This window comes from Schistocerca piceifrons, chromosome 4, assembly GCF_021461385.2.
Source record: "Schistocerca piceifrons isolate TAMUIC-IGC-003096 chromosome 4, iqSchPice1.1, whole genome shotgun sequence".
Lineage (NCBI taxonomy): Eukaryota > Metazoa > Arthropoda > Insecta > Orthoptera > Acrididae > Schistocerca > Schistocerca piceifrons.
The window spans coordinates 807717309-807742356 of NC_060141.1; positions in this window are offsets into that span (position 1 = coordinate 807717309).

The following is a 25048-nucleotide window of genomic DNA, read 5'->3' on the forward strand; positions in this document are numbered from 1 at the left end:
CGCTCCATCACACTGACGAATTAACACAGAAATTGCGTCGCTATGAGATACTATGGGTTCTATGACATCTCCTTCTAAATTGAGTAACGTTTCTACGGAAACGAATGGATATTCTTTTGGGCCACGAGTTTCTCCTGTCGGATGCACTATTCCATCTTTAACGCATCCCTCGCTCCCTCACATTGACGAGTTAACACAGAAATTGCGTCGCTATGAAATACTATGGGTTCTATGCATCTGCTTCTAAATTGAGTAACGTCTCTATGGAAACGACTGGGTATTGTTTGGGCCACGCGGATCTCCTGTCCGATGCACTATTCCTTCTTTACTGCATCCCTCGCTCCCTCACATTGACTAATTACACAGAAATTGTGTCGCTATGACATTCTATGGGTTCTATGCATCTCCTGCTAAATTGAGTAACGTTTCTATGGAAACGACTGGATATTCTTTTGGGCCACGAGTTTATCCTGTCCGATGCACTATTCCTTCTTTACTGCATCCCTCGCTCCCTCACAGTGACTTATTAACACAGAGATTGTGTCGCTATGAAATACTATGGGTTCTATGCATCTCCTTCTAAATTGAGTTACGTTTCTATGACAACGACTGGATATTCTTTTGGGCCACGAGTTTCTCCTGTCCGATGCACTATTCCTCCTTTAACGCATCCCACGCTCCCCCACATTGTCGAATTAACACAGAAATTGCGTCGCTATGAAATACTATGGGTTTTGCGACATCTCCTTCTAAATTGAGTTACGTTTCTATGCAAACGACTGGATATTATTTGGGTCACGAGTTTCTCCTGTCCGATGCACTATTCCTCCTTTACTGCATCCCTCGCTCCCTCACATTGACTAAATAACACCGAAATTGTGTCGCTATGAAATACTATGGGTTCTATGCAACTCCTTCTAAATTGAGTAACGTTTCTGTGAAAACGACTGGATATTCTTTTGGGCCACGAGTTTCTCCTGTCCGATGCACTATTCCTCCTTTAACGCATCCCTTGCTCACTCACATTGAGGAATTAACACAGAAATTGCGTCGCTATTAAATACAATGTATTCTATGATATCTCCTTCTAAATTGAGTAACGTTTCTATGGAAACGACTGGATATTCTTTTGGGCCACGAGTTTCTCCTGTCCGGTGCACTATTCCTCCTTTAACGCATCCCTCGCTCCCTCACATTGACGAATTAACACAGAAATTGCGTCGCTATGAAATACTATGTGTTCTATGCAACTCCTTCTAAATTGAGTAACGTTTCTATGGAAACGACTGGATATTCTTTTGGGCCACGAGTTTCTCGTGTCCGATGCACTATTCCTCCTTTTACGCATCCCTCGCTCACTCACATTGAGGAATTAACACAAAAATTGCGTCGCTATGAAATACAATGTATTCTATGACATCTCCTTCTAAATTGAGTAACGTTTCTATGGAAACGACTGGATATTATTTGGGCCACGAGTTTCTCCTGTCCGATGCACTATTCCTTCTTTACTGGATCCTTCGCTCCCTCACATTGACTAATTAACACAGAAATTGTTTCGCTATGAAATACTATGGGTTCTATGCATCTCCTACTGAATTGAGTAACGTTTCTATGGAAAAGACTGGATATTCTTTTGGGCCACGAGTTTCTCCTGTCCGATGCACTATTCCTTCTTTATCGCATCCCTCGCTCTCTCACATTGACGAATTAACACAGAAATTGGGTCGCTATTAAATATTATGGGTTCTATGCATCTCCTTCTAAATTGAGTAACGTTTCTATGGAAACGACTGGATATTCTTTTGGGCCACGAGATTCTCCTGTCCAATGCACTATTCCTTCTTTAACGCATCACTCGCTCCCTCACATTGACTAATTAACACCGAAATTGTGTCGCTATGAAATACTATGGGTTCTATGCAACTCCTTCTAAATTGAGTAACGTTTCTATGAAAACGACTGGATATTCTTTTGGGCCACGAGTTTCTCCTGTCCGATGCACTATTCCTTCTTTAACGCATCCCTCGCTCACTCACATTGAGGAATTAACACAGAAATTGCGTCGCTATTAAATACAATGTATTCTATGATATCTCCTTCTAAATTGAGTAACGTTTCTATGGAAACGACTGGATATTCTTTTGGGCCACGAGTTTCTCCTGTCCGGTGCACTATTCCTTCTTTAACGCATCCCTCGCTCCCTCACATTGACGAATTAACACAGAAATTGCGTCGCTATGAAATACTATGTGTTCTATGCAACTCCTTCTAAATTGAGTAACGTTTCTATGGAAACGACTGGATATTCTTTTGGGCCACGAGTTTCTCGTGTCCGATGCACTATTCCTCCTTTAACGCATCCCTCGCTCACTCACATTGAGGAATTAACACAGAAATTGCGTCGCTATGAAATACAATGTATTCTATGACATCTCCTTCTAAATTGAGTAACGTTTCTATGGAAACGACTGTATATTCTTTTAAGCCACGAGTTCCTCCTGTCCGAAGCACTATTCCTCCTTTAACGCATCCCTCGCTCCCTCACATTGACGAATTAACACAGAAATTGCGTCGCTATGAGACACTATGGGTTCTATGACATCTCCTTCTAAATTGAGTAACGTTTCTATGGAAACGAATGGATATTCTTTTGGGCCACGAGTTTCTCCTGTCCGATGCACTATTCCTTCTTTACTGCATCCCTGGCTCCCTCACATTGACTAATTAACACAGAAATTGTTTCGCTATGAAATACTATGGGTTCTATGCATCTCCTACTGATTTGTGTAACTTTTCTATGGAAACGACTGGATATTCTTTTGGGCCACGAGTTTCTCCTGTCCGATGCACTACTCCTTCTTTAACGCATCCCTCGCTCCCTCACATTGACGAATTAACATAGAAATTGCGTCGCTATGAAACATTATGGGTTCTATGCATCTCCTTCTAAATTGAGTAACGTTTCTATGGACACGACTGGATATTCTTTTGGGCCACGAGTTTCTCCTGTCCGATGCACTATTCCTTCTTTAACGCATCCCTCGCTCCCTCACATTGACGAATTAAAACAGAAATTGCGTCGCTATGAAATACTATGGGTTCTATGCATCTTCTTCTAAATTGAGTAACGTTTCTAAGGAAACGACTGGATATTCTTTTGGGCCACGAGTTTCTCCTGTCCGAAGCACTATTCCTCCTTTAACGCATCCCTCGCTCCATCACATTGACGAATTAACACAGAAATTGCGTCGCTATGAGATACTATGGGTTCTATGACATCTCCTTCTATATTGAGTAACGTTTCTACGGAAACGAATGGATATTCTTTTGGGCCACGAGTTTCTCCTGTCGGATGCACTATTCCATCTTTAACGCATCCCTCGCTCCCTCACATTGACGAGTTAACACAGAAATTGCGTCGCTATGAAATACTATGGGTTCTATGCATCTGCTTCTAAATTGAGTAACGTCTCTATGGAAACGACTGGGTATTGTTTGGGCCACGCGGATCTCCTGTCCGATGCACTATTCCTTCTTTACTGCATCCCTCGCTCCCTCACATTGACTAATTACACAGAAATTGTGTCGCTATGACATTCTATGGGTTCTATGCATCTCCTGCTAAACTGAGTAACGTTTCTATGGAAACGACTGGATATTCTTTTGGGCCACGAGTTTATCCTGTCCGATGCACTATTCCTTCTTTACTGCATCCCTCGCTCCCTCACAGTGACTTATTAACACAGAGATTGTGTCGCTATGAAATACTATGGGTTCTATGCATCTCCTTCTAAATTGAGTTACGTTTCTATGACAACGACTGGATATTCTTTTGGGCCACGAGTTTCTCCTGTCCGATGCACTATTCCTCCTTTAACGCATCCCACGCTCCCCCACATTGTCGAATTAACACAGAAATTGCGTCGCTATGAAATACTATGGGTTTTGCGACATCTCCTTCTAAATTGAGTTACGTTTCTATGCAAACGACTGGATATTATTTGGGTCACGAGTTTCTCCTGTCCGATGCACTATTCCTTCTTTACTGCATCCCTCGCTCCCTCACATTGACTAATTAACACCGAAATTGTGTCGCTATGAAATACTATGGGTTCTATGCAACTCCTTCTAAATTGAGTAACGTTTCTGTGAAAACGACTGGATATTCTTTTGGGCCACGAGTTTCTCCTGTCCGATGCACTATTCCTCCTTTAACGCATCCCTCGCTCACTCACATTGAGGAATTAACACAGAAATTGCGTCGCTATTAAATACAATGTATTCTATGATATCTCCTTCTAAATTGAGTAACGTTTCTATGGAAACGACTGGATATTCTTTTGGGCCACGAGTTTCTCCTGTCCGGTGCACTATTCCTTCTTTAACGCATCCCTCGCTCCCTCACATTGACGAATTAACACAGAAATTGCGTCGCTATGAAATACTATGTGTTCTATGCAACTCCTTCTAAATTGAGTAACGTTTCTATGGAAACGACTGGATATTCTTTTGGGCCACGAGTTTCTCGTGTCCGATGCACTATTCCTCCTTTTACGCATCCCTCGCTCACTCACATTGAGGAATTAACACAAAAATTGCGTCGCTATGAAATACAATGTATTCTATGACATCTCCTTCTAAATTGAGTAACGTTTCTATGGAAACGACTGGATATTATTTGGGCCACGAGTTTCTCCTGTCCGATGCACTATTCCTTCTTTACTGGATCCTTCGCTCCCTCACATTGACTAATTAACACAGAAATTGTTTCGCTATGAAATACTATGGGTTCTATGCATCTCCTACTGAATTGAGTAACGTTTCTATGGAAAAGACTGGATATTCTTTTGGGCCACGAGTTTCTCCTGTCCGATGCACTATTCCTTCTTTATCGCATCCCTCGCTCTCTCACATTGACGAATTAACACAGAAATTGGGTCGCTATTAAATATTATGGGTTCTATGCATCTCCTTCTAAATTGAGTAACGTTTCTATGGAAACGACTGGATATTCTTTTGGGCCACGAGATTCTCCTGTCCAATGCACTATTCCTTCTTTAACGCATCACTCGCTCCCTCACATTGACGAATTAAAACAGAAATTGCGTCGCTATGAAATACTATGGGTTCTATGCATCTTCTTCTAAATTGAGTAAAGTTTCTATGGAAACGACTGGATATTGTTTTGGGCCACGAGTTTCTCCTGTCCGATGCACTATTCCTCCTTTAACGCATCCCTCGCTCAATCACATTGATGAATTAACACAGAAATTGCGTCGCAATTAATTACTATTGGTTGTGTGACATCCCCTTCTAAATTGAGTAACGTTTCTATGGAAACGACCAGATATTATTTGGGCCACGAGTATCTCCTGTCCGATGCACTATTCCTTCTTTACTGCATCCCTCGCTCCCTCACATTGACTAATTAACACAGAAATTGTGTCGCTATGAAATACTATGGGTTCTATGCATCTCCTTCTAAATTGAGTAACGTTTCTATTCAAACGACTGGATATTCTTTTGGGCCACGAGTTTCTCCTGTCCGGTGCACTATTCCTTCTTTAACGCATCCCTCGCTCCTGCACATTAACGAATTAACACAGAAATTGCGTCGCTATGAAATACTATGTGTTCTATGCAACTCCTTCTAAACTGAGTAACGTTTCTACGGAAACGACTAGATATTCTATTGGGCCACGAGTTTCTCCTGTCCGATGCACTATTCCTTCTTTAACGCATCCCACGCTCAATCACATTGACGAATTAAAACAGAAATTGCGTCGCTATGAAATACTATGGGTTCTACGCATCTCCTTCTACATTGAGTAACGTTTCTATGGAAGCGACTGGATTTTCTTTTGGGCCACGAGTTTCTCCTGTCCGATGCACTATTCCTCCTTTAACGCATCCCTCACTCACTCACATTGAGGAATTAACACAGAAATTGCGTCGCTATGAAATACAATGTATTCTATGACATCTCCTTCTAAATTGAGTAACGTTTCTACGGAAACGACTGGATATTCTTTTGGCCCACGAGTTTCTCCTGTCCTATGCACTATTCCATCTTTACTGCATCCCTCGCTCCCTCACATTGACTAATTAACACAAAAATTGTGTCGCTATGAAACACTATGGGTTCTATGCATCTCCTTCTAAATTGAGTAACGTTTCTGTGGATACGACTGGATATTCTTTTGGGCCACGAGTTTCTCCTGTCCGATGCACTTTTCTTTCTTTACTGCATCCCTCGCCCCCTCACATTCACTAATTAACACAGAAATTGTGTCGCTATGAGATACTATGTGTTCTATGCATCTCCTTTTAAATTGAGTAACGTTTCTATGGAAACGACTGGATATTCTTTTGGGCCACGAGTTTCTCCTGTCCGATGCACTATTCCTCCTTTAACGCATCCCTCGCTCCCTCACATTGACGAATTAACACAGAAATTTCGTCGCTATGAAATACATGGGTTCTGTGACATCTCCTTCTAAATAGAGTAACGTTTATATGGAAACGACTGGATATTATTTGGTCCACGAGTTTCTCCTGTCCGATGCACTATTCCTTCTTTACTGCATCCCTGGCTCCCTCACATTGACTAATTAACACAGAAATTGTTTCGCTATGAAATACTATGGGTTCTATCCATCTCCTACTGATTTATGTAACGTTTCTATGGAAACGACTGGATATTCTTTTGGGCCACGAGTTTCTCCTGTCCGATGCACTACTCCTTCTTTAACGCATCCCTCGCTCCCTCACATTGACGAATTAACATAGAAATTGCGTCGCTATGAAACATTATGGGTTCTATGCATCTCCTTCTAAATTGAGTAACGTTTCTATGGACACGACTGGATATTCTTTTGGGCCACGAGTTTCTCCTTTCCGATGCACTATTCCTTCTTTAACGCATCCCTCGCTCCCTCACATTGACGAATTAAAACAGAAATTGCGTCGCTATGAAATACTATGGGTTCTATGCATCTTCTTCTAAATTGAGTAACGTTTCTAAGGAAACGACTGGATATTCTTTTGGGCCAAGAGTTTCTCCTGTCCGAAGCACTATTCCTCCTTTAACGCATCCCTCGCTCCATCACATTGACGAATTAACACAGAAATTGCGTCGCTATGAGATACTATGGGTTCTATGACATCTCCTTCTAAATTGAGTAACGTTTCTACGGAAACGAATGGATATTCTTTTGGGCCACGAGTTTCTCCTGTCGGATGCACTATTCCATCTTTAACGCATCCCTCGCTCCCTCACATTGACGAGTTAACACAGAAATTGCGTCGCTATGAAATACTATGGGTTCTTTGCATCTGCTTCTAAATTGAGTAACGTCTCTATGGAAACGACTGGGTATTGTTTGGGCCACGCGTTTCTCCTGTCCGATGCACTATTCCTTCTTTACTGCATCCCTCGCTCCCTCACATTGACTAATTACACAGAAATTGTGTCGCTATGACATTCTATGGGTTCTATGCATCTCCTGCTAAATTGAGTAACGTTTCTATGGAAACGACTGGATATTCTTTTGGGCCACGAGTTTATCCTGTCCGATCCACTATTCCTTCTTTACTGCATCCCTCGCTCCCTCACAGTGACTTATTAACACAGAGATTGTGTCGCTATGAAATACTATGGGTTCTATGCATCTCCTTCTAAATTGAGTTTCGTTTCTATGACAACGACTGGATATTCTTTTGGGCCACGAGTTTCTCCTGTCCGATGCACTATTCCTCCTTTAACGAATCCCTCGCTCCCTCACATTGACGAATTAAAACAGAAATTGCGTCGCTATGAAATACTATGGGTTCTATGCATCTTCTTCTAAATTGAGTAACGTTTCTAAGGAAACGACTTGATATTCTTTTGGGCCACGAGTTTCTCCTGTCCGAAGCACTATTCCTCCTTTAACGCATCCCTCGCTCCCTCACATTGACGAATTAACACATAAATTGCGTCGCTATGAGATACTATGGGTTCTATGACATCTCCTTCTAAATTGAGTAACGTTTCTATGGAAACAAATGGATATTCTTTTGGGCCACGAGTTTCTCCTGTCGGATGCACTATTCCATCTTTAACGCATCCCTCGCTCCCTCACATTGACGAGTTAACACAGAAATTGCGTCGCTATGAAATACAATGGGTTCTATGCATCTGCTTCTAAATTGAGTAACGTCTCTATGGAAACGACTGGGTATTGTTTGGGCCACGCGTTTCTCCTGTCCGATGCACTACTCCTTCTTTACTGCATCCCTCGCTCCCTCACATTGACTAATTACACAGAAATTGTGTCGCTATGACATTCTATGGGTTCTATGCATCTCCTGCTAAATTGAGTAACGTTTTTTATGGAAACGACTGGATATTCTTTTGGGCCACGAGTTTCTCCTGTCCGATGCACTATTCCTTCTTTACTGCATCCCTCGCTCCCTCACATTGACTTATTAACACAGAGATTGTGTCGCTATGAAATACTATGGGTTCTATGCATCTCCTTCTAAATTGAGTAACGTTTCTATGGAAACGACTGGATATTCTTTTGGGCCACGAGTTTCTCCTGTCCGATGCACTATTCCTCCTTTAACGCATCCCACGCTCCCCCACATTGACGAATTAACACAGAAATTGCGTCGCTATGAAATACTATGGGTTCTGCGACATCTCCTTCGAAATTGAGTTACGTTTCTATGGAAACGACTGGATATTTTTTTGGGCCACGAGCTTCTCCTGTCCGATGCCCTATTCCTTCTTTACTGCATCCCTCGCTCCCTCACATTGACGAATTAACACAGAAATTGCGTCGCTATGAAATATTATGTGTTCTATGCATCTCCTTCTAAATTGAGTAACGTTTCTATGGAAACGACTGCATATTCTTTTGGGCCACGAGATTCTCCTGTCCGATGCACTATTCCTTCTTTAACGCATCCCTCGCTCCCTCACATTGACGAATTAAAACAGAAATGGCGTCGCTATGTAATACTATGTGTTCGATGCATCTTCTTCTAAATTGAGTAACGTTTCTATGGAAACGACTGGATATTCTATGGGCCACGAGTTTCTCCTGTCCGAAGCACTATTCCTCCTTTAACGCATCCCTCGCTCCCTCACATTGACGAATTAACACAAAAATTGCGTCGCTATGAAATACTATGGGTTCTGTGACATCTCCTTCTAAATTGAGTAACGTTTCTATGGAAACGACTGGATATTATTTGGGCCACGAGTTTCTCCTGTCCGATGCACTATTCCTTCTTTACTGCATCCCTCGCTCCCTCACATTGACTAATTAACACAGAAATTGTGTCGCTATGAAATACTATGGGTTCTATGCATCTCCTTCTAAATTGAGTAACGTTTCTATGGAAACGACTGGATATTCTTTTGGGCCACGAGTTTCTCCTGTCCGATGCACTATTCCTTCTTTAACGCATCCCACGCTCCCTCACATTGACGAATTAAATCAGAAATTGCGTCGCTATGAAATACTATGGGTTCTATGCATCTCCTTCTACATTGAGTAACGTTTCTATGGAAACGAATGGATATTCTTTTGGGCCACGAGTTTCTTGTGTCCGATGCACTATTCCTCCTTTAACGCATCCCTCGCTCACTCACATTGAGGAATTAACACAGCAATTGCGTCGCTATGAAATACTATGTATTCTATGACATCTCCTTCTAAATTGAGTAACGTTTCTATGGAAGCGACTGGATATTTTTTTGGGCCACGAGCTTCTCCTGTCCGATGCCCTATTTCTTCTTTACTGCATCCCTCGCTCCCTCACATTGCCGAATTAACACAGAAATTGCGTCGCTATGAAATATTATGTGTTCCATGCATCTCCTTCTAAATTGAGTAACGTTTCAATGGAAACGACTGGATATTCTTTTGGGCCACGAGATTCTCCAGTCCGATGCACTATTCCTTCTTTAACGCATCCCTCGCTCCCTCACATTGACGAATTAAAACAGAAATTGCGTCGCTATGTAATACTATGTGTTCGATGCATCTTCTTCTAAATTGAGTAACGTTTCTATGGAAACGACTGGATATTCTTTTGGGCCACGAGTTTCTCCTGTCCGAAGCACTATTCCTCCTTTAACGCATCCCTCGCTCCCTCACATTGACGAATTAACACAGAAATTGCGTCGCTATGAAATACTATGGGTTCTGTGACATCTCCTTCTAAATTGAGTAACGTTTCTATGGAAACGACTGGATATTATTTGGGCCACGAGTTTCTCCTGTCCGATGCACTATTCCTTCTTTACTGCATCCCTCGCTCCCTCACATTGACTAATTAACACAGAAATTGTGTCGCTATGAAATACTATGGGTTCTATGCATCTCCTTCTAAATTGAGTAACGTTTCAATGGAAACGACTGGATATTCTTTTGGGCCACGAGTTTCTCCTGTCCGATGCACTATTCCTTCTTTACCGCGTCCCTCGCTCCCTCACATTGACGAATTAACACAGAAATTGCGTCGCTATGAAATACTATGGGTTCTATGCATCTCCTTCTAAATTGAGTAACGTTTCTGTGGATACGACTGGATATTCTTTTGGGCCACGAGTTTCTCCTGTCCGATGCACAATTCCTTCTTTACTGCATCCCTCGCCCCCTCACATTGACTAATTAACACAGAAATTGTGTCGCTATGAAATACTTTGGGTTCTATGCATCTCCTTCTAAATTGAGTAACGTTTCAATGGAACGACTGGACATTCTTTTGGGCCACGAGTTTCTCCTGTCCGATGCACTATTCCTCCTTTAACGCATCCCACTCTCCCTCACATTGACGAATTAACACAGAAATTGCGTCGCTATGAAATACATGGGTTCTGTGACATCTCCTTCTAAATAGAGTAACGTTTATATGGAAACGACTGGATATTATTTGGGCCACGAGTTTCTCCTGTCCGATGTACTATTCCTTCTTTACTGCATCCCTGGCTCCCTCACATTGACTAATTAACACAGAAATTGTTTCGCTATGAAATACTATGGGTTCTATGCATCTCCTACTGAATTGTGTAACGTTTCTATGGAAACGACTGGATATTCTTTTGGGCCACGAGTTTCTCCTGTCCGATGCACTATTCCTTCTTTAACGCATCCCTCGCTCCCTCACATTGACGAAATAACATAGAAATTGCGTCGCTATGAAACATTATGGGTTCTATGCATCTCCTTCTAAATTGAGTAACGTTTCTATGGACACGACTGGATATTCTTTTGGGCCACGAGTTTCTCCTGTCCGATGCACTATTCCTTCTTTAACGCATCCCTCGCTCCCTCACATTGACGAATTAAAACAGAAATTGCGTCGCTATGAAATACTATGGGTTCTATGCATCTTCTTCTAAATTGAGTAACGTTTCTAAGGAAACGACTGGATATTCTTTTGGGCCACGAGTTTCTCCTGTCCGAAGCACTATTCCTCCTTTAACGCATCCCTCGCTCCCTCACATTGACGAATTAACACAGAAATTGCGTCGCTATGAGATACTATGGGTTCTATGACATCTCCTTCTAAATTGAGTAACGTTTCTATGGAAACGAATGGATATTCATTTGGGCCACGAGTTTCTCCTGTCGGATGCACTATTCCATCTTTAACGCATCCCTCGCTCCCTCACATTGACGAGTTAACACAGAAATTGCGTCGCTATGAAATACAAGGGGTTCTATGCATCTGCTTCTAAATTGAGTAACGTCTCTATGGAAACGACTGGGTATTGTTTGGGCCACGCGTTTCTCCTGTCCGATGCACTACTCCTTCTTTACTGCATCCCTCGCTCCCTCACATTGACTAATTACACAGAAATTGTGTCGCTATGACATTCTATGGGTTCTATGCATCTCCTGCTAAATTGAGTAACGTTTTTTATGGAAACGACTGGATATTCTTTTGGGCCACGAGTTTCTCCTGTCCGATGCACTATTCCTTCTTTACTGCATCCCTCGCTCCCTCACATTGACTTATTAACACAGAGATTGTGTCGCTATGAAATACTATGAGTTCTATGCATCTCCTTCTAAATTGAGTAACGTCTCTATGGAAACGACTGGATATTCTTTTGGGCCACGAGTTTCTCCTGTCCGATGCACTATTCCTCCTTTAACGCATCCCACGCTCCCCCACATTGACGAATTAACACAGAAATTGCGTCGCTATGAAATACTATGGGTTCTGCGACATCTCCTTCTAAATTGAGTTACGTTTCTATGGAAACGACTGGATATTATTTGGGTCACGAGTTTCTCCTGTCCGATGCACTATTCCTTCTTTAACGCATCCCACGCTCCCTCACATTTACGAATTAAATCAGAAATTGCGTCGCTATGAAATACTATGGGTTCTATGCATCTCCTTCTACATTGAGTAACGTTTCTATGGAAACGAATGGATATTCTTTTGGGCCACGAGTTTCTTGTGTCCGATGCACTATTCCTCCTTTAACGCATCCCTCGCTCACTCACATTGAGGAATTAACACAGCAATTGCGTCGCTATGAAATACTATGTATTCTATGACATCTCCTTCTAAATTGAGTAACGTTTCTATGGAAGCGACTGGATATTTTTTTGGGCCACGAGCTTCTCCTGTCCGATGCCCTATTCCTTCTTTACTGCATCCCTCGCTCCCTCACATTGACGAATTAACACAGAAATTGCGTCGCTATGAAATATTATGTGTTCTATGCATCTCCTTCTAAATTGAGTAACGTTTCTATGGAAACGACTGGATATTCTTTTGGGCCACGAGTTTTTCCTGTCCGATGCACTATTCCTTCTTTACCGCGTCCCTCGCTCCCTCACATTGACGAATTAACACAGAAATTGCGTCGCTATGATATACTATGGGTTCTATGCATCTCCTTCTAAATTGAGTAACGTTTCTATGGAAACGACTGGATATTCTTTTGGGCCACGAGTTTCTCCTGTCGGATGCACTATTCCATCTTAAACGCATCCCTCGCTCCCTCACATTGACGAATTAACACAGAAATTGCATCGCTACGAAATACTATGGGTTCTATGCATCTCCTTCTAAATTGAGTAACGTTTCTATGGAAACGACTGGATATTCTTTTGGGTCACGAGTTTCTCCTGTCCGATGCACTATTCCTTCTTTACTGCATCCCTCGCTCCCTCACATTGACTAATTAACACCGAAATTGTGTCGCTATGAAATACTATGGGTTCTATGCATCTCCTTCTACATTGAGTAACGTTTCTATGGAAACAACTGGATATTCTTATGGGCCACGAGTTTCTCCTCTGCGATGCACTATTCCTCCTTTAACGCATCCCTCGCTCACTCACATTGAGGAATTACCACAGCAATTGCGTCTCTATGAAATACTATGTATTCTATGACATCTCCTTCTAAATTGAGTAACGTTTCTATGGAAACGACTGGATATTCTTTTGCGCCACGACTTTCTCCTGTCCGATGCACTATTCCCTCTTTACTGCATCCCTCGCTCCCTCACATTGACTAATTAACACAGAAATTGTTTCGCTATGAAAAACTATGGGTTCTATGCATATCCTACTGAATTGAGTAACGTTTCTATGGAAAAGACTGGATATTCTTTTAAGCCACGAGTTTCTCCTGTCCGATGCACTATTCCTTCTTTAACGCATCCCTCGCTCCCTCACATTGACGAATTAAAACAGAAATTGCGTCGCTATGAAATACTAAGTGTTCTATGCATCTTCTTCTAAATTGAGTAACGTTTCTATGGAAACGACTGGATATACTTTTGGGCCACGAGTTTCTCCTGTCCGAAGCACTATTCCTCCTTTAACGCATCCCTCGCTCCTTCACATTGACGAATTAACACAGAAATTGCGTCGCTATGAGATACTATGGGTTCTATGCATCTGCTTCTAAATTGAGTAACATCTCTATGGAAACGACTGGATATTCTTTTGGGCCACGCGTTTCTCCTGTCCGATGCACTATTCCTTCTTTACTGCATCCCTCGCTCCATCACATTGACTTATTAACACAGAGATTGTGTCGCTATGATATACTATGGGTTCTATGCATCTCCTTCGAAATTGAGTAACGTTTCTATGGAAACGACTGGATATTCTTTTGGGCCACGAGTTTCTCCTGTCCGATGCACTATTCCTCCTTTAACGCATCCCTCGCTCACTCACATTGAGGAATTAACACAGCAATTGCGTCGCTATGAAATACTATGTATTCTATGACATCTCCTTCTAAATTGAGTAACGTTTCTACGGAAACGACTGGATATTATTCGGGCCACGAGATTCTCCTGTCCGATGCACTATTCCTTCTTTACTGCGTCCCTCGCTCCCTCACATTGACTAATTAACACAGAAATTGTGTCGCTATGAAATACTATGGGTTCTATGCATCTCCTTCTAAATTGAGTAACGTTTCTATGGAAACGACTGGATATACTTTTGGGACACGAGTTTCTCCTGTCCGATGCACTATTCCTTCTTTAACGCATCCCTCGCTTCCTCACATTAACGATTTAAAACAGAAATTGCGTCGCTATGAAATACTATGGGTTCTATGCATCTCCTTGTACATTGAGTAACGTTTCTATGGAAACGACTGGTAAATCTTTTGGGCCACGAGTTTCTCCTGTCCGATGCACTATTCCTCCTTTAACGCATCCCTCGCTCCCTCACATTGACGAATTAACACAGAAATTGCGTCGCTATGAGATACTATGGGTTCTATGTTATCTCCTTCTAGATTGAGTAACGTTTCTATGGAAACGACTGGATATTCTTTTGGGCGAGGTGTTTCTCCTGTCAAATGCACTATTCCATCTTAAACGCATCCCTCGCTCCCTCACATTGACGAATTAACACAGAAATAGCGTCGCTATGAAATACTATGGGTTCTATGCATCTCCTTCTAAATTGGGTAACGTTTCTATGGAAAGGGCTAGATATTCTTTTGGGCCACGAGTTTCTCCTGTCCGATGCACTATTCCTCCTATAACGCATCCCCCGCTCCCTCACATTGCCGAATTAACACAGAAATTGCGTCGCTATGAAATACTTTGGGTTCTATGACATCTTCATCTAAATTGAGTAACGTTTCTATGGAAACGACTGGATATTCTTTTGGGCCACGAGTTTCTCCTGTCAGATGCACTATTCCTTCTTTACTGCATCCCTCGCTCTCTCACATTGACTAATTAACACAGAAATTGTGTCGCTATGAAATACTCTGGGTTCTATGCATCTCTTTCTAAATTGAGTAACGTTTCTAAGGAAACGACTGGATATTCTTTTGGGCCACGAGTTTCTCCTGTCCGATTCACTATTCCTTCTTTACTGCATCCCTTGCTTCCTTACATTGACTAATTAACACAGAAATTGTGTCGCTGTGAAATACTATGGGTTCTATGCATCTCCTTCTAATTGAGTAACGTTTCTATGGAAACGACTGGATATACTTTTGGGCCACGAGTTTCTCCTGTCCGATGCACTATTTCTTCTTTACTGCATCCCTCGCTCCTTCACATTGACTAATTAACACAGAGGTTGTGACGCTATGAAATAGTTTGGGTTCTATGCATCTCCTTCTAAATTGAGGAACGTTTCTATGGAAACGACTGGATATTCTTTTGGGCCACGAGTTTCTCCTGTCCGATGCACTATTCCTTCTTTAACGCATCCCACGCTCCCTCACATTGAAGAATTAAAACAGAAATTGCGTCGCTATGAATTACTATGTGTTCTATGCATCTCCTTCTACATTGAGTAACGTTTCTATGGAAACGACTGGATATTCTTTTTGGGCCACGAGATTCTCCTGTCCGATGCACTATTCCTTCTTTAACGCATCCCTCGCTCACTCACATTGAGGAGTTAACACAGCAATTGCGTCGCTATGAAATACTATGTATTCTATGACATCTCCTTCTGAATTGAGTAACGTTTCTACGGAAACGACTGGATATTATTTGGGCCACGAGTTTCTCCTGTCCGATGCACTATTCCTTCTTTACTGCATCCCTCGCTCCCTCACATTGACTAATTAACACAGAAATTGTGTGGCTATGAAATACTATGGTTTCTATGCATCTCCTTCTAAATTGAGTAACGTTTCTATGGGAACGACTGAATATTCTTTTGGGCCACGAGTTTCTCCTGTCCGATGCACTATTCCTTCTTTACCGCATCCCTCGCTCCCTCACATTGACAAATTAACACAGAAATTGCGTCGCTATGATATACTATGGGTTCTATTCATCTCCTTCTAAATTGAGTAGCGTTTCTATGGAAACGACTGGAAATTCTTTTGGGCCACGAGTTTCTCCTGTCCGATGCACTATTCCTTCTTTACTGCATCCCTCGCTCCCACACATTGACTAATTAACACAGAAATTGTGTCGCTATGAAATACTATGGGTTCAATGCATCTCCTTCTAAATTGAGTAACGTTTCTATGGAAACGACTGGATATTCTTTTGGGGAACGAGTTTCTCCTGTCCGATGCACTATTCCTTCTTTAACGCATCCCCCGCTCCCTCACATTGCCGAATTAACACAGAAATTGCGTCGCTATGAAATACTTTGGGTTCTATGACATCTTCTTCTAAATTGAGTAACGTTTCTATGGAAACGACTGGATATTCTTTTGGGCCGTGAGTTTCTCCTGTCCGATGCACTATTCCTTCTTTACTGCATTACTCACTCTCTCACATTGACTAATTAACACAGAAATTGTGTCGCTATGAAATACTCTGGGTTCTATGCATCTCCATCTAAATTGAGTAACGTTTCTAAGGAAACGACTGGATATTCTTTTGGGCCACGAGTTTCTCCTGTCCGATTCACTATTCCTTCTTTACTGCATCCCTTGCTCCCTTGCATTGACTGATTAACACAGAAATTGTGTCGCTATGAAATACTATGTGTTCTATGCATCTCCTTCTAAATTGAGTTACGTTTCTATGGAAACGACTGGATATTCTTTTGGGCCACGAGTTTCTCCTGTCCGATGCACTATTCCTTCTTTACTGCATCCCTCGCTTCCTCACATTGTCTAATTAACACAGAGATTGTGTCGCTATGAAATACTATGGGTTCTATGCATCTCCTTCTAAATTGAGGAACGTTTCTATGAAAACGACTGGATACTCTTTTGGGCCACGGGTTTCTCCTGTCCGATGCACTATTCCTCCTTTAACGCATCCCTTGCTCCCTCACATTGACTGATTAACACAGAAATTGGGTCGCTATGAAATACTATGGGTTCTGTGACATCCCCTTCTAAATTGTGTAACGTTTCTATGGAAACGACTGGATATTATTTGGGCCACGAGTTTCTCCTGTCCGATGCACTATTCCTTCTTTACTGCATCCTTCGCTCCCTCACATTGACTAATTAACATAGAAATTGTTTCGCTATGATATACTATGGGTTCTATGCATCTCCTACTGAATTGTGTAACGTCTCTATGGAAACGACTGGATATTCTTTTGGGCCGCGAGTTTCTCATGTCCGAAGCACTATTCCTCCTTTAACGCGTCCCTCGCTCCCTCACATTGACGAATTAACACAGAAATTGCATCGCTATGCGATACTATGGGTTCTATGACATCTCCTTCTAAATTGAGTAACGTTTCTATGGAAACGACTGGATATTCTTTTGGGCCACGAGTTTCTCCTGTCCGATGCACTATTCCTCCTTTAACGCATCCCTCGCTCCCTCACATTGACGAATTAACACAAAAATTGCGTCGCAAAGAAATACTATGGGTTCTGTGACATCTCCTTCTAAATTGAGTAACGTTTCTATGGAAACGACTGGATATTCTTTTGGGCCACGAGTTTCTCCTGTCCGATGCACTATTCCTTCTTTAACGCATCCCACGCTCCCTCACATTGACGAATTAAAACAGAAATTGCGTCGCTACGAAATACTATGGGTTCTATGCATCTCCTTCTAAATTGAGTAACGTTTCTATGGAAACGACTGGATATTCTTTTGGGTCACGAGTTTCTCCTGTCCGATGCACTATTCCTTCTTTACTGCATCCCTCGCTCCCTCACATTGACTAATTAACACCGAAATTGTGTCGCTATGAAATACTATGGGTTCTATGCATCTCCTTCTACATTGAGTAACGTTTCTATGGAAACAACTGGATATTCTTATGGGCCACGAGTTTCTCCTCTGCGATGCACTATTCCTCCTTTAACGCATCCCTCGCTCACTCACATTGAGGAATTACCACAGCAATTGCGTCTCTATGAAATACTATGTATTCTATGACATCTCCTTCTAAATTGAGTAACGTTTCTATGGAAACGACTGGATATTCTTTTGCGCCACGACTTTCTCCTGTCCGATGCACTATTCCCTCTTTACTGCATCCCTCGCTCCCTCACATTGACTAATTAACACAGAAATTGTTTCGCTATGAAAAACTATGGGTTCTATGCATATCCTACTGAATTGAGTAACGTTTCTATGGAAAAGACTGGATATTCTTTTAAGCCACGAGTTTCTCCTGTCCGATGCACTATTCCTTCTTTAACGCATCCCTCGCTCCCTCACATTGACGAATTAAAACAGAAATTGCGTCGCTATGAAATACTAAGTGTTCTATGCATCTTCTTCTAAATTGAGTAACGTTTCTATGGAAACGACTGGATATACTTTTGGGCCACGAGTTTCTCCTGTCCGAAGCACTATTCCTCCTTTAACGCATCCCTCGCTCCTTCACATTGACGAATTAACACAGAAATTGCGTCGCTATGAGATACTATGGGTTCTATGCATCTGCTTCTAAATTGAGTAACATCTCTATGGAAACGACTGGATATTCTTTTGGGCCACGCGTTTCTCCTGTCCGATGCACTATTCCTTCTTTACTGCATCCCTCGCTCCATCACATTGACTTATTAACACAGAGATTGTGTCGCTATGATATACTATGGGTTCTATGCATCTCCTTCGAAATTGAGTAACGTTTCTATGGAAACGACTGGATATTCTTTTGGGCCACGAGTTTCTCCTGTCCGATGCACTATTCCTCCTTTAACGCATCCCTCGCTCACTCACATTGAGGAATTAACACAGCAATTGCGTCGCTATGAAATACTATGTATTCTATGACATCTCCTTCTAAATTGAGTAACGTTTCTACGGAAACGACTGGATATTATTCGGGCCACGAGATTCTCCTGTCCGATGCACTATTCCTTCTTTACTGCGTCCCTCGCTCCCTCACATTGACTAATTAACACAGAAATTGTGTCGCTATGAAATACTATGGGTTCTATGCATCTCCTTCTAAATTGAGTAACGTTTCTATGGAAACGACTGGATATACTTTTGGGACACGAGTTTCTCCTGTCCGATGCACTATTCCTTCTTTAACGCATCCCTCGCTTCCTCACATTAACGATTTAAAACAGAAATTGCGTCGCTATGAAATACTATAGGTTCTATGCATCTCCTTGTACATTGAGTAACGTTTCTATGGAAACGACTGGTAAATCTTTTGGGCCACGAGTTTCTCCTGTCCGATGCACTATTCCTCCTTTAACGCATCCCTCGCTCCCTCACATTGACGAATTAACACAGAAATTGCGTCGCTATGAGATACTATGGGTTCTATGTTATCTCCTTCTAGATTGAGTAACGTTTCTATGGAAACGACTGGATATTCTTTTGGGCGAGGAGTTTCTCCTGTCAAATGCACTATTCCATCTTAAACGCATCCCTCGCTCCCTCACATTGACGAATTAACACAGAAATAGCGTCGCTATGAAATACTATGGGTTCTATGCATCTCCTTCTAAATTGGGTAACGTTTCTATGGAAAGGGCTAGATATTCTTTTGGGCCACGAGTTTCTCCTGTCCGATGCACTATTCCTCCTTTAACGCATCCCCCGCTCCCTCACATTGCCGAATTAACACAGAAATTGCGTCGCTATGAAATACTTTGGGTTCTATGACATCTTCATCTAAATTGAGTAACGTTTCTATGGAAACGACTGGATATTCTTTTGGGCCACGAGTTTCTCCTGTCCGATGCACTATTCCTTCTTTACTGCATCCCTCGCTCTCTCACATTGACTAATTAACACAGAAATTGTGTCGCTATGAAATACTCTGGGTTCTATGCATCTCTTTCTAAATTGAGTAACGTTTCTAAGGAAACGACTGGATATTCTTTTGGGCCACGAGTTTCTCCTGTCCGATTCACTATTCCTTCTTTACTGCATCCCTTGCTTCCTTACATTGACTAATTAACACAGAAATTGTGTCGCTGTGAAATACTATGGGTTCTATGCATCTCCTTCTAATTGAGTAACGTTTCTATGGAAACGACTGGATATACTTTTGGGCCACGAGTTTCTCTTGTCCGATGCACTATTTCTTCTTTACTGCATCCCTCGCTCCTTCACATTGACTAATTAACACAGAGGTTGTGACGCTATGAAATAGTTTGGGTTCTATGCATCTCCTTCTAAATTGAGGAACGTTTCTATGGAAACGACTGGATATTCTTTTGGGCCACGAGTTTCTCCTGTCCGATGCACTATTCCTTCTTTAACGCATCCCACGCTCCCTCACATTGAAGAATTAAAACAGAAATTGCGTCGCTATGAATTACTATGTGTTCTATGCATCTCCTTCTACATTGAGTAACGTTTCTATGGAAACGACTGGATATTCTTTTTGGGCCACGAGATTCTCCTGTCCGATGCACTATTCCTTCTTTAACGCATCCCTCGCTCACTCACATTGAGGAGTTAACACAGCAATTGCGTCGCTATGAAATACTATGTATTCTATGACATCTCCTTCTGAATTGAGTAACGTTTCTACGGAAACGACTGGATATTATTTGGGCCACGAGTTTCTCCTGTCCGATGCACTATTCCTTCTTTACTGCATCCCTCGCTCCCTCACATTGACTAATTAACACAGAAATTGTGTGGCTATGAAATACTATGGTTTCTATGCATCTCCTTCTAAATTGAGTAACGTTTCTATGGGAACGACTGAATATTCTTTTGGGCCACGAGTTTCTCCTGTCCGATGCACTATTCCTTCTTTACCGCATCCCTCGCTCCCTCACATTGACAAATTAACACAGAAATTGCGTCGCTATGATATACTATGGGTTCTATTCATCTCCTTCTAAATTGAGTAGCGTTTCTATGGAAACGACTGGAAATTCTTTTGGGCCACGAGTTTCTCCTGTCCGATGCACTATTCCTTCTTTACTGCATCCCTCGCTCCCACACATTGACTAATTAACACAGAAATTGTGTCGCTATGAAATACTATGGGTTCAATGCATCTCCTTCTAAATTGAGTAACGTTTCTATGGAAACGACTGGATATTCTTCTGGGGAACGAGTTTCTCCTGTCCGATGCACTATTCCTCCTTTAACGCATCCCTTGCTCCCTCACATTGACTGATTAACACAGAAATTGGGTCGCTATGAAATACTATGGGTTCTGTGACATCCCCTTCTAAATTGTGTAACGTTTCTATGGAAACGACTGGATATTATTTGGGCCACGAGTTTCTCCTGTCCGATGCACTATTCCTTCTTTACTGCATCCTTCGCTCCCTCAAATTGACTAATTAACATAGAAATTGTTTCGCTATGATATACTATGGGTTCTATGCATCTCCTACTGAATTGTGTAACGTCTCTATGGAAACGACTGGATATTCTTTTGGGCCACGAGTTTCTCCTGTCCGATGCACTATTCCTTCTTTACTGCATCCCTCTTTTCCTCACATTGTCTAATTAACACAGAGATTGTGTCGCTATGAAATACTATGGGTTCTATGCATCTCCTTCTAAATTGAGGAACGTTTCTATGAAAACGACTGGATACTCTTTTGGGGCCACGAGTTTCTCCTGTCCGATGCACTATTCCTTCTTTACTGCATCCCTCGCTTCCTCACATCGTCTAATTAACACAGAGATTGTGTCGCTATGAAATACTATGGGTTCTATGCATCTCCTTCTAAATTGAGGAACGTTTCTATGAAAACGACTGGATACTCTTTTGGGCCACGGGTTTCTCCTGTCCGATGCACTATTCCTCCTTTAACGCATCCCTTGCTCCCTCACATTGACTGATTAACACAGAAATTGGGTCGCTATGAAATACTATGGGTTCTGTGACATCCCCTTCTAAATTGTGTAACGTTTCTATGGAAACGACTGGATATTATTTGGGCCACGAGTTTCTCCTGTCCGATGCACTATTCCTTCTTTACTGCATCCTTCGCTCCCTCACATTGACTAATTAACATAGAAATTGTTTCGCTATGATATACTATGGGTTCTATGCATCTCCTACTGAATTGTGTAACGTCTCTATGGAAACGACTGGATATTCTTTTGGGCCGCGAGTTTCTCATGTCCGAAGCACTATTCCTCCTTTAACGCGTCCCTCGCTCCCTCACATTGACGAATTAACACAGAAATTGCATCGCTATGAGATACTATGGGTTCTATGACATCTCCTTCTAAATTGAGTAACGTTTCTATGGAAACGACTGGATATTCTTTTGGGCCACGAGTTTCTCCTGTCCGATGCACTATTCCTCCTTTAACGCATCCCTCGCTCCCTCACATTGACGAATTAACACAAAAATTGCGTCGCAAAGAAATACTATGGGTTCTGTGACATCTCCTTCTAAATTGAGTAACGTTTCTATGGAAACGACTGGATATTCTTTTGGGCCACGAGTTTCTCCTGTCCGATGCACTATTCCTTCTTTAACGCATCCCACGCTCCCTCACATTGACGAATTAAAACAGAAATTGCGTCGCTATGAATTACTATGGGTTCTATGCATCTCCTTCTACATTGAGTAACGTTTCTATGGAAACGACTGGATATTCTTTTGGGCCACGAGTTTCTCCTGTCCGATGCACTATTCCTCCTTTAACGCATCCCTCGCTCCCTCACATTGACGAACTAACACAAAAATTGCGTCGCTGTGAAATACTATGGGTTCTGTGACATCTCCTTCTAAATTGGGTAACGTTTCTCTGGAAACGTCTGGATATTATTTGGGCCACGAGTTTCTCCTGTCCGATGCACTATTCCTTCTTTACTGGATTCCTCGCTCCCTCACATTGACTAATTAACACAGAAATTGTTTCGCTATGAAATACTATGGGTTCTATGCATCTCCTACTGAATTGAGTAACGTTTCTATGGAAAAGACTGGATTTTCTTTTGGGCCACGAGTTTCTGCTGTCCGATGCACTATTCCTTCTTTAACGCATCCCTCGCTCCCTCACTTTGACGAATTAACACAGAAATTGCGTCGCTATGAAATACTATGGGTTCTATGCATCTTCTTCTAAATTGAGTAACGTTTCTATGGAAACGACTGGATATTCTTTTGGGCCACGAGTTTCTCCTGTCCGATGCACTATTCCTCCTTTAACGCATCCCTCGCTCCCTCACATTGACGAATTAACACAGAAATTGCGTCGCTATTAATTACTATGTGTTCTGTGACATCTTCTTCTAAATTGAGTAACGTTTCAATGGAAACGACTGGATATTATTTGGGCCACGAGTATCTCCTGTCCGATGCACTATTCCTTCTTTACTGCATCCCTCGCTCCCTCACATTGACTTATTAACACAGAAATTGTGTCGCTATGAAATACTATGTGTTCTATGCATCTCCTTCTAAATTGAGTAACGTTTCTATGGAAACGACTGGATATTCCTTTGGGCCACGAGTTTCTCCTGTCCGGTGCACTATTCCTCCTTTAACGCATCCCTCGCTCCCTCACATTGACGAATTAACACAGAAATTGCGTCGCTATGAAATACTATGTGTTCTATGCAACTCCTTCTAAATTGAGTAACGTTTCTATGGAAACGACTAGATATTCTTTTGGGCCACGAGTTTCTCCTGTACGATGCACTATTCCTTCTTTAACGCATCCCACGCTCCCTCACATTGAAGAATTAAAACAGAAATTGCGTCGCTATGAAATACTATGGGTTCTACGCATCTCCTTCTACATTGGGTAACGTTTCTATGGAAACGACTGGATATTCTTTTGGGTTACGAGTTTCTCCTGTCCGATGCACTATTCCTCCTTTAACGCATCCCTCGCTCACTCACATTGAGGAATTAACACAGAGATTGCGTCGCTATGAAATACTATGTATTCTATGACATCTCCTTCTAAATTGAGTAACGTTTCTATGGAAACGACTGGATATTCTTTTGGGCCACGAGTTTCTCCTGTCCGATGCACTATTCCTTCTTTACTGCATCCCTCGCTCCCTCACATTGACTAATTAACACAGAAATTGTGTCACTATGAAATACTATGGGTTCTATGCAACTCCTTCTAAATTGAGTAACGTTTCTATGGAAACGACTGGATATTCTTTTGGGCCACGAGTTTCTCCTGTCCGATGCACTATTCCTTCTTTACTGCATCCCTTGCTCCCTCACATTGACTAATTAACACAGAAATTGTGTCGCTATGAAGTACTATGGGTTCTATGCATCTCCTTCTAAATTGAGTAACGTTTCTATGGAAACGACTGGATATTTTTCTGGGCCACGAGTTTCTCCTGTAATATGCATGATTCCTTCTTTACTGCATCCCTCGCTCCCTCACATTGACTAATTAACACAAAAATTGTGTCGCTATGAAATACTATGGGTTCTATGCATCTCCTTCCAAATTGAGTAACGTTTCTATGGAAACGACTAGATATTCTTTTGGGCCACGAGTTTCTCCTGTCCGATGCACTATTCCTTCTTCAACGCATCCCTCGCTCCCTCACATTGACGAATTAACACAGAAATTTCGTCGCTATGAAATATTATGGGTTCTATGCATCTCCTTCTAATTTGAGTAACGTTTCTATGGAAACGACTGGATATTCTTTTGGGCCACGAGTTTCTCCTGTCCGATGCACTATTCCTTCTTTACCGCATCCCTCGCTCCCTCACTTTGACTAAT